This window comes from Gorilla gorilla, chromosome 4 (assembly GCF_029281585.2).
Source record: "Gorilla gorilla gorilla isolate KB3781 chromosome 4, NHGRI_mGorGor1-v2.1_pri, whole genome shotgun sequence".
In the NCBI taxonomy this organism is placed as follows: domain Eukaryota; kingdom Metazoa; phylum Chordata; class Mammalia; order Primates; family Hominidae; genus Gorilla; species Gorilla gorilla.
The window spans coordinates 143,963,762-143,974,468 of NC_073228.2; the positions used below are offsets into that span (position 1 = coordinate 143,963,762).

Consider the following 10,707-nt stretch of genomic DNA (forward strand, 5'->3'; position numbering starts at 1 on the left):
CATAAAGGATAATTTTAAATAGATTCATGTCAGTTCAGATTTTGCCACTAAATGAATTAAGAAATTTTTTTGTATTTTGGAATTACAGATAAGGGATTGTGAAGCTGTATCTGTAGAGCCATAAATCTTATTTATTAAATAATAGAATAATCATTAAGGGAAATATACAGCAATAATGATATTAAATGAAAAACTTTTCTGAAAACCTAATGAGTACCCAGAAAACCTATTAAGTTTGTTTTTCACTTAAGAAAAAACAAAAAATGTATATATAGTTATCATACAGGATGTTACTTGACTTACACTTGGGTGACTTTTTTGTGACATAAATTGTCCACAATGCCTGCCTGGAACATCTCCCTAAATGTTCCCGTGACTGACTATTTCAGATCTCTGTTCAAATGTTACTTCTTCAGACAGGCTTCCTTGATCACTCTATTTAAAATACTGGGTGAGCGGCATGCATGGACACTTTCACAATCACACAGAAACTCTCTTTCCCCTTTCCTATTTTCTTCTTCTTTTTAGCACTTATCACTATCTAGAGTTATATTATACATTTGTTTACTGTCTTACATAGACTGGAAACTCTATGACAGCAGACATTTCATTTTGTTCAAGCATCTGGAACAACGTCTGGTAAACATACATTTGATAAATATTGTTCAAAACATGACCCAAGAAAATAAGGCTGACTGAAAAACAACAAAGAATTCCAAGAACTAGTCCTGACATAGCAGGCCATACCTACTCTCCAGAAATTCAAGGCCAGAAAAAAAAGAGCCATCTAAACACCAACTGTAATATGTTTATGTAAGGTGTCTATTTTTATAGTAATATAAAAAAACTCTTCATCATAAACATACTTAAGTAAATATTTATTTCCGATCTAGGAAATATAAGCTAATCATTACATTTACTTTATCTTAAATTTTATTTTTTATTGATACAAAATACTTGTACGTATTTTGGGGATACATGTAATAATTTAATACATTCATATAATTTGTAAAGATCAAATCAGTGTAATTGGGATATCTATCATCTTAAATTTTTGTCTTACGTTATTTCAATTATTCTCTTTTAGCTATTTTGAAACATACAATAGGTTATTATAAACTATAGTCACCCTACTGATTTATCATTATCAAACTGTATATTTGTATCCATCAATCAACCTCTCTTCATCCCTCCTCTCCTCTCCCCTTCTCAACCTCTGGTAACCACCAATCTACTCTCTGTCTTCATGAGGTCAGTGCTGGGATTACTTGCATGAGCCACTGTGCCCCGCCAGGATTTCATTCTTTTTTATGGCTGAATAATATTCCATTGCATATCAATCACATTTTCTTTAACCATTCATCCACTGATGGGCACTTAGGTTGATTCCATATTTTGGCTATTTCAACAGGACTTCAATAAACATAAGAATGCAGCTATCTCTTTGATATGTTGATTTCCTTTCTTTTGAATATATACCCACTAGTGTAATTGCTGGATCACATGGTAGTTCTACTTTGTTTTCGGAGGCACTTCCATACAGTTTTCCATAGTGGCTGTACTAATTTACATTCTCACTGACAGTGTACGAGGGTTCCCCATTCTCCACATCCTTCCACCAGTATTCATTATTCCCTATCTTTTTGATAAAAGCCATTTTAACTGGGATGAAATGGTATCTCATTGTGCTTACATTTACATTTAATAATTAATTTTGAGTATTTAAGTAGACAAGAAAAAGTATGCTCAAAATATAAAAATGATTACTATAACACAAAATATTAAAGAAATAACTGACTTTATATTTTTCTCTTGGAGTATTGTCTTGATTTCTTCCCCTGACACATTTTAATCACCACAGAAAGAAATCCCACCGATCTTCTTCATCTAATTGCAAAGTGCTACTGCATTAGGTTATAAAAATGGCCTGGATTAGCTTCAGAAGGCACTGGTGTCTGGTTGTATGTATGTACAGCAACACATTGCATTTAAAAGTAAGCAAGCAAAGGAGTTTTAGAGCTACCACAAAATATGCAACAAAGTTCAATAGTGCTATCCAGTTCAGATAGATCCACTCTTTGGAAAAGCCCAGCTTTCTTCTCCATCTCTAAGTTCATCCACATGTTAGTTCTGACATCTGAATTACGTTTAAAAACAAAGAAAGAAAATAAAGGTGCAAATAAGAATTTAGGTCACACTCTTTGTAAAAGTATCAAGAATAACTACCATTTTCAAATTGTCATACTTGTAGCCTACAAATTTACATTTTGCTGATTATGGTAAATGTAAGACAACAGTATCATTTCAACATCTGTTACTTTTACTTTGGTATTTTATTCTTGCCATTACTCTTAAATGATAAAGAAAAATATGCTTCAATAGTACTTAATCAATGACTTTCAAACTGTTATCCCACATTCCATAAGGATTTTCTGTGAGAATTACTTGAAAAAAATAATGGAAATTGAGATTGTATACATTTTCTATTGGAAGAGGAACCCTTGGAATAAAACAAATTAGCACACACATCTGGCTCACGTGCTGTTAACCAATGATTCCAGAATGGGAGGAGATGGGTCAAAAAGATGAAGCCAGACAACTGATACTAAAAAAGATCAGAGACTCATAGTTACATAAAATTTGACAAATGAGATCAAGTTTAAATAATTACTGGTCCCTTTGCTCTCAAGTTATTGTTCAGTGAGTTTCATCTGGATAAACACATTTTGGTGGTGGTGTAGTTAGGAGGATGAGGAATGATTTTCCCCAGCTTTATACCCTCAACAGAGAGGGTTCTGCTTACCTGCTTATGAAAACCAATTGGATACCATGTTAGCATTTAAGGAGTAAACTAAAGGATTCACTTTAATAACTCCAGCATCAACAAAGAAAAAGCTGTCCTTGCTTAAACCAAAAATTCAAGATTGCTACTATAGTATGTTTCAGTGCACATATCAAGTCTACAAGTCTCACACTTCTGACCCTTGTCTTCGAGTCCCTAAACTGGAATAAAACTAGATAAATGCCTGAGGAACCACTTCACACCCTAAACACGTGCAAACTTTGTTCAACAGAACATTTTACTGCCAAAATGGAGTTGGCAGAAGTTTGGAGCAAAGGCCCCCAGGCTGCATGATTTGTTGGCACCAGAGAGCTTAAAAATCTTAACATAATACTGCAGAGTTTGAGTACTACCAATTTGCTTGAGACTCCTGCTCCAAGTTTGACCTGACACAGATGGAAGCCGCCATAAAGAAAGACTATTAACACTTCATCCTCTATCCAGAAATACTTTTATTTCTCACTCCTGATTGTCATACCTCTATATTCCTTGGTGGTTGTATTTACACGGTAAATCAAATGGAGTCTATTTTGAAACGCATATAAATTCAATTGTATTGTGTTGCTTGGATAAAGGGACACAAGGAGAACTACTATAAATACATAAAATTAATTATGACAAAGTTCTACTTAGAAAACACTTGATCCAAATAACCCCCATATATCACATTTTTTTACCCTAAAAATGTGGGAGAAATTAAGATACAGAATTACCTGTAAATTGCTACCATTTTACATTTGGTTCAGCTTGTCTTCTCACTTCTGTAAGTCTGAATGACGGTAGTTTATCTTGTATGTGAACAATTTAGGAAAGCCAGGAAAGAAGCCAAGTAGAGTTCTCTTCAACAAGGGTCAACAATAAAGTCTTACTTGGAAATCTTCATAAGCTTGATGCTGTTAATTAGGAAAAACTGCATCGGAATTTTAAAATTACAGTTGACTACAAGCAACTATATAACTAGCAACTTCAAACCTGTAAATGCTTGATAAATATGCAGTACTGAGAAAGGATGGTTTGCTTTGGAAGGTTATCTTGTCCTATGTTTCAATAAAAGACAAGGTTTAAAGAGATGCTACTTGCTCCTCATACACCTAAAAAACTTTTTTCTTGAAACTTTCTAATGTTTTCCCTCCGTAGCTCCATGTATTTTATTAATGAGTCTGATAGCCTTTCTGTTTTTCCTCCTCTAGAACCTCCAAGTTTTCTAATTCTCAGCTATGATTTTATATCATAAAGTCACCAGTTTCTTCTCCACAATACAGTTGGAAACATTTAGGACAGAATATCCTTTAGGATATTAAGTTGCAGAAGACTGTACTTCGAAGGATATTTATATAGTAGTGCTGCCACCTAAAGATGAGGTGAATATAAAGAAGCAATTCAAAGGAAATGACCCATCACCCTTAAGCCAGTCTCATTTTCTCACCTCCAGCTAGGAATTAATAAGCGTGTTGCTGTTGTTGTTGTTGTCATTAACAGGGAAGTTGAACTGTTTCGCAATCACTTATTTCTGAGCTCAAATCCTCTGTGCCAGATAATTTCAGACTCAAACCTTTTCTAGTCCTCTGCGATTCTTCTCAGCCATCAGGCACTGCCTACAATACATAAGAGGCAGCAAAAGATACTTGGAAAAAAACAATTGAGAGATTTCTGGTTTAGTGAATAAAGCAGGCAATAATAGACCTTAGAGTTTTCTCTTTATCAGTGATAGACTCCTCACAACGCTGAACAACTGACTTACATTTTGATAACTGAATTTTCATCTGTAAAATGGGAGTAATTATACCTTAGTCCTACTTGCCTCGCAGGCTCAACTAGATATGCTTCTGGGAAAGGTTCTCTAACAAGTGAGTTTAAAAGTCTACCACTGCCTAACAAAGAGGGATTTTGTGGTATATTTGCAAAGTAACTTCAAAACAGTTAAATAGGTTAAGGCAATGATTAAGTTTTCCTAAATCACAGTTCGACTTCTCGGAGGTCTATTTAAATAATGATAAAGATGATAAATGCAGTTTTTATTTTGCTGCAGTTATTAGCTGATCCACGTTCTATCTACGTATTCAGTGTTGCAGGATGGAGACGTGACACCGTAGAAAGCGAGCAAAAGCGTTACCGTGCACCAAAAATCTTGTCAAACTTGATACGATTTCAAGAAGACTGTCTTAAAGGACATTTTATAATTTCACATTTAGCCCTTGCATAGCACTTTATGAAAATTAACTTTTACCCTTTCCCCCTCGGCCCAAGGAAGTCGCATTCCCTCAAAGGGGCCCGGCTTCAATATATTACACTGCGTGGGAGGCTGGGCAGCAACCCCACGCTTCCTGTCAAGGATTCCCGGGGCCAGAGCCTGAAAAGTGCTCTAGCCCCTCTTCTCTATGCTAATTCTGTCCTTCCGACCCCTCTTGGCGGGTGTCTGAGGGCCAAGGTGAGACTTTCCCCGGAGATGAAAGGCCTATTGCCTCTTCAGAGACCCGGGCGGAGTTGGGGGGGGGTGCCGCGTGATGGGGTGGTAGCGGCAGTCGCAACGACGCACAGGGCCCTAAGTTGGAGCTGGCGCAGGCCCTTCAGGGTTCTATCCCCGCCAGAGCCTGGCTTCGGCCCTCAGAAGCCAAACGAGTAATAGGTCCTTCTGGGGCGCTGCGGGCGGTGGGTGGAGGAAGTGTGGGCGGAGAGGCCACAGACATCCCCCTCCTCAGACGCGCCCCAAGGCCTGGCCCGCGGAATGTTGACGCGCCAGGAGCCGATAGGGCGCGCTCACGCGCGAGAAGGGGGCGGAAAGAGCGCGCTCGGCGGCCGCCGCGGCGGCAGCTAAAACGGAGGGACGCGAGAGCGAAGGGCGCGAGCCACGGAGTTGGGAGGAGGGGTGGGGAACGCGGAGCGCGCGCTGACGTCGCCTGGAGTCACGCACGGAGCGCCGGGTTACGCGCCGACGTCTGGCTGCCACGACTTGCCGTCTGCGGCGGCGGCGGCGGCGGCGAGCGGATCCCGCAGGGGAAGGAGGAGGAGGAGGGAGAGCCAAGGGGGCTGTGAGTGAGCGGGAGAAGCAGGGTGTGAGCCGGACTTGCCCGCGGGAGGGAGAGCGAGCGAGAGCCGAGCCAGCCATCCGAGCCGCCTCCTCCTCCTCCCCTCGGCGTCCCGCCCCCGCCCGCCAGCCAGCCCGCCCTCCTTCCTCCTCAGCCCGCAGAGCCTAAGTGAGGCGCAGCTCGGCTAGCGCCGCTGTCCAGGACAGGTGTGCGCGCGCGCGCCCTCCTCCCCTCCCCCCTTCCTCGCGCCTGTCTCGCGCGCGCCCTCCCTCCCGCCAGCCTGCGCCCTCCCTCACCTGCGGCAGGACAGCGCCCGCCCGCCCGGGTAAGCCCCTCGCGACCTTCCCTGCTGCCACTGCCACAGCTCCAGGTGACGCTCGCCCCGTCCCCTTTACTTGCTCTCTCAGCCCAGGAATAATTATAGTACCATTGCAGACATCCCCGCACCCTCCCTCTTGGAGACCCAGGCGGTGCAGCAACGTTCTCTCCCACCCCCCGCAGCGAGAAACGAATGAACCCCCTCCTACTTTCAAAAGAGAACAAAATAACACGCCCCTTAAGAAAAGAGGCGATCCTACCTCCGCAGGCGCTGGAGACCACCAGTGATGCGTTTGCTTAGCAATCCCTGAGCCCCATTTCCCCTGGCCGCCTTCGCCCTGGGGCCTGGGACTGTGCGCTAGACGTGGCTGACACTCCCTGCACGGCAACCCTGGAAGGAGGGAGAGGAAGGAGAGTTCTATAACCCAGGCTTCACTGCCAACCCCTCCTCTGTTCGGTTCCCCCCACCCCACTACCACCAAATGCATACACCCGCCCAGGATGCGTTGTAAAAACAAAACAAAACCAGAAAAAAAAAAAAAAAAACCTTTGGTGCTGACATCGCAGATGAAGCCGGGCCCAAAGATGGGTGGCCCGAACAAGGCATTTTTACTGCCCCACAGCGCTGGGTCAGCTCCACAGCTCCTCTGCCTTTGTCCGAGGGCAAAAGGAACGGATGTGAAGCTGAGGGGTCTTCTCTGTGAGCGGCGGTGGGCCCCGGAGGCGGGCTGTGATGTTTGTAGGGGAAGGCACCCAACCAATATATCTGCCATAAACCTGAACTTGGGTTGGAGAGCCCCCAGAGACTGGCTGGGGTAACTGGTTCGTAGCTGTCTACCCCGGAATAAATGCCACCTTCTTTTCCGCGGTGTCTGCGGGACCCTCTGTTGGGGGTTCTAATTCGTTTTGGTCTGGGCTCCTTACATTTCTGTCCGGCCAGGCGCTTTTGGACAGCTTTTCGCAGCGGTGTCTAAGCTTGTGTTCGGTGTCCTTGGAAGGGAGGTCCCAGAGCTTTACAATAGGCTGGATTTGGTTTGACATCTTTTGGTGGACTGTCAAAGGGGAAAGGAAATTTTTGGATTACTTCAAGATCCCCCACCGCCCCCGCCCAACTGACGTTTGCGAATTGCGGCTTTGGAAATTGGAGTGTTGACTAGAGTGTGGAGAGAGAGTTGCTGATTTCATTGCTTTGAGTACTAGTAAAACCATTTAAGTATCAGCCGGAAGGGAGACAGCTATTGACATTTACATCGGTTCTGTTTGGACCTTTGGGGTACATAAAATGTCGGGTTCTCTGAATTTTTTATCGAATTTAGAATGTCTGCTACATTTATTTAACTTCTGCAAATGCTTAAAATGAAAACATCTTGGAAATGCGAGGATTTTTATCAAGTGGATTGTTCTCTTCATATATTAAATGTTTACTTCATATCTTTAATCCTAAACATTAAAATAGCATTGAAGAGGCATGATTTTCAAGATTAAGTGAGCTATGGAAAAGGAATACGCTTTTAAAGAACGATCTGGGAAATGCTGTTACTATTAGTCATTGTTGTTGTTAAATGTTAAGATTTATTTGAGAGTTTCTCAATTTTTTTGGTAGATAGTCATGAGAAGAAATGGCTAATTCCTCCACTTTGAACATTTACAGTACGACATCCCAGTTAGTTTTAATGATTTGGGTATTGAAGATAGTTGTCTGGTTTAAGACTGGTATTTAATCTAAGTATCACTTGAAAACACAAGCTCTAATGTTCTTTATTTTGGAAATTTGTGATTTTGTAAAATATTAATCAACATATTGTTTCTATTAGGAACTCTATAATCAGAAGGGTTTACTACCCAGAGGTAGACAACCTCTTTCCAAGTCTATTTTATAAATGTGTGTTGATTTTTACTTTATAAAACCAAAACTGAATTAGATTATTTCAGAATCACCTGTAGTCAGGCTGAAGAAAATTAAAGCTTTTTTCTTTTTTGTTCTGCCTAATGTGTATTTCTTTGCGCACAATTTTTTGTTGGTAAGAGTTTGTTAAATACATAGAGACAGTGGGATTAAAAATAAAGCAGTCTCTATTCTCTTTAAAATGTGTCTGTTGTATTAATAATAAAAGGGCTCAAGAAATCTAGAGACATTATGTCTTTGTAAGCATATTGTGAGGAGAAAGGAAATGTTTACTTTTTGATAAGTTTTTCATTAACATGGATTTTTGCTGCATATTAATTTGCTGTATATTTCGTTTTCCCTTTGTCTTTCCTACATTCTAATGAAATTATACATTTAGTTTTACAACTATTTCTTTTACATTAACAAATTCAAACAGCTGGATACTAGAACAGACTTCATTCACCAAGTTAGTATATTGTTTAGATTATTAACAAATGGTTAGAAGTCTTAAAATCCACTTATTTTCTAATGACTTTTCAGTGTTACAATGCAAATATAACTGAAGTTTTATTTAAAGTTTAAACTTTTTGTTTTAAGACTTCTGGAAGTTTATATTCATTTCTCCCAGATTGCCTTTTAAGGCTACTGTACACTATAGCCCAAAGAAAGCTGCCTTTCACCTCCTTAGTCTGAGAAAAAGCCCACACTTAAAGGCTTATTCTGAAATTAACTCTCGTTTCAGTAGTGAAAATATGCTAAAAATCCTATTTATCATTGAATTATTTTGGAAAGGCATTGTTAATCTTGTTTGCTTTTTAGATACACATATAAAGTAGGAGAGAAGCTGGCAAATAAGGGCAAAAGTTTTATACATATATAATGAATAGCATAAAACAAGTACATATTTATGTGGAGAGATCTAGGTCCCAGTCATTTGCTGATTTGACCTTAAAATTCCCAGTTTAAGTGTACAAATGAGATTCAACTTGTGTTCTGTCTGGAAACTTCATCAGTTGCCTCTGCGCTGGGTAACTAAGAAGTCAGTTCTTGGTGGCAGTCACTTTTTCAGAAAAACAGGGCACTTCCAAACTCAAATCATTCGGAATCCCTGTATATAGACGTCTAGGACAGAGGGCAAGAAAACTTAGACTGCAAGTCGGGATAGGAAGGCGGGAAGTTGGGATACGAAGGCGGGAAGTTGGGATAGGAAGGCGGGGACAGAGTCTTAGTCTTCTGTCCTGGGGGCAGCAATCAGCACGGAAGAAAGGCAGGGACTGGCAGGGGGGTGGGTGGGGCCCTCATTGTATTCTCATTGGCCTTGTTGCTGCCTTGAGTTTTCATTAGGGAGCAGGGGCTTGGTTTGACGCAAGGTAAACTCTTGAGGAAGAGCAGCAGCCCTTCTAGATCGGATTGTACCAGATCTTAGCCTCAGTTTACAAGTGAAGCATAATGTCCCACTCCATTCTCTGTGGAGAGCCTGCTACTGAGCCTTTTTGTCCCTGGAGGCGCTGGGGTCTATCCAGAGTCCTGATTGCTACTGTTCGAGCCTGGAGGAGTTACTGCTTCTTCACACGTGTATTTCTGTGCAGTTCAAAGTGCTTCAAAAGTTCCTGTAACCCCTTCCCAATAGACTTTGGGACAGGGGAAGGAGTGCAGAAAAAATCAGCACGGAAAGAGTACTACAGGGTACTAGAGGTTGCCTCCCAAATAAGGGGAAGTTCTTTATGGGGCCCAAAGTCTGGGTTTTTATCTCTTGGTGTGGAGCCTTCCCTTCAGAGAGCCATTTCAGGGACCACTGGACATAGGTGGGTGGTTCTGAGACGGGTGCACAGGACAGCGCCTGTTTGCTCCTTGGTGGCCAGGTGCTTCTTGTTTCTTTTCAGTAGGAAGTCGCAAACTTCAGCCCAGGGCTGAAGTAGCTAATGCTGAGTAGAATGGGGCTCTTTCTAAGAGAAAAAGGAAGCTGTGAATACCTAGCAGGCAAGTTTGTTCAGGAGGTGAAGGGATATGGTAAGGGGGGCTTTGAGGGTTCAGGAATCAGCAAGGCTTATTCCCTAGCCTGCTCTTGGTTTCTTGATCGTTAGTCCACTCTTTTCTAGGAAGCTGGGCAATCATATTCCCAGTTGTCCCTCGGGCTAAGAGTGAGGGAGGCAAGTCTCCTTACTTTTGGGGGAAGAGGGAGATGCTCAATGGGAATAGAACCCACAAATGGAATAGGTATACTTTTCTCAGGATAGAGGCAACGATCTGTGCTTGAGAAAGCCAGGGGCAGAGCTGTGTGATCTGTGTCTCTCAGCTGCCTGTAGAAGGTGATGGGGGAGAGAGTGGGCGCATTGGCGGGGGCGGGGGGGGGGGGGGTCCCCTGGAGATAGGCCTTAGCTTTCCCCACAGTGCCAGGGCTGCAGACTGCAGTGAGAGAGTACAAGCACTCAATACCTATCTGGAAATAAGCCCTAGGTTATACGTCAGGTCTAGTAAAAGAGAAATCAGGTATCTCTGAGCTCCTCTACTCCTGAGCCCCTTTCTAACACGAGAGAAGATCCTTTTTAGCTATCACCGTCCAAAGACTCACTGGTTAATTAATGGTCAGCAACCTAGCTGTCTGCATAAAACCCAGCGACCATTTAATATGT

At 42.1% G+C, this 10,707-nt stretch overlaps 1 long non-coding RNA gene across 5 annotated transcripts; it reads right to left on the minus strand.

The window, feature by feature from the left end:
* Positions 1 to 1,781: 1,781 nt before the first annotated feature.
* LOC109026713 (uncharacterized) lies at positions 1,782 to 7,288 on the minus strand. 5 transcript variants are annotated; one of them, XR_008680313.2, is made up of 5 exons: positions 7,111 to 7,265; positions 6,447 to 6,577; positions 4,269 to 4,437; positions 3,556 to 3,735; positions 1,782 to 2,137 (listed from the first exon to the last, which is right to left on the minus strand). It is a non-coding gene; the product is annotated as an uncharacterized lncRNA (long non-coding RNA). The 5 variants fall into 5 exon arrangements; XR_010133946.1 differs by having other exon boundaries at positions 6,447 to 7,288; XR_008680312.2 differs by lacking the exons at positions 6,447 to 6,577; positions 7,111 to 7,265 and adding an exon at positions 5,754 to 5,988.
* Positions 7,289 to 10,707: the final 3,419 nt, after the last annotated feature.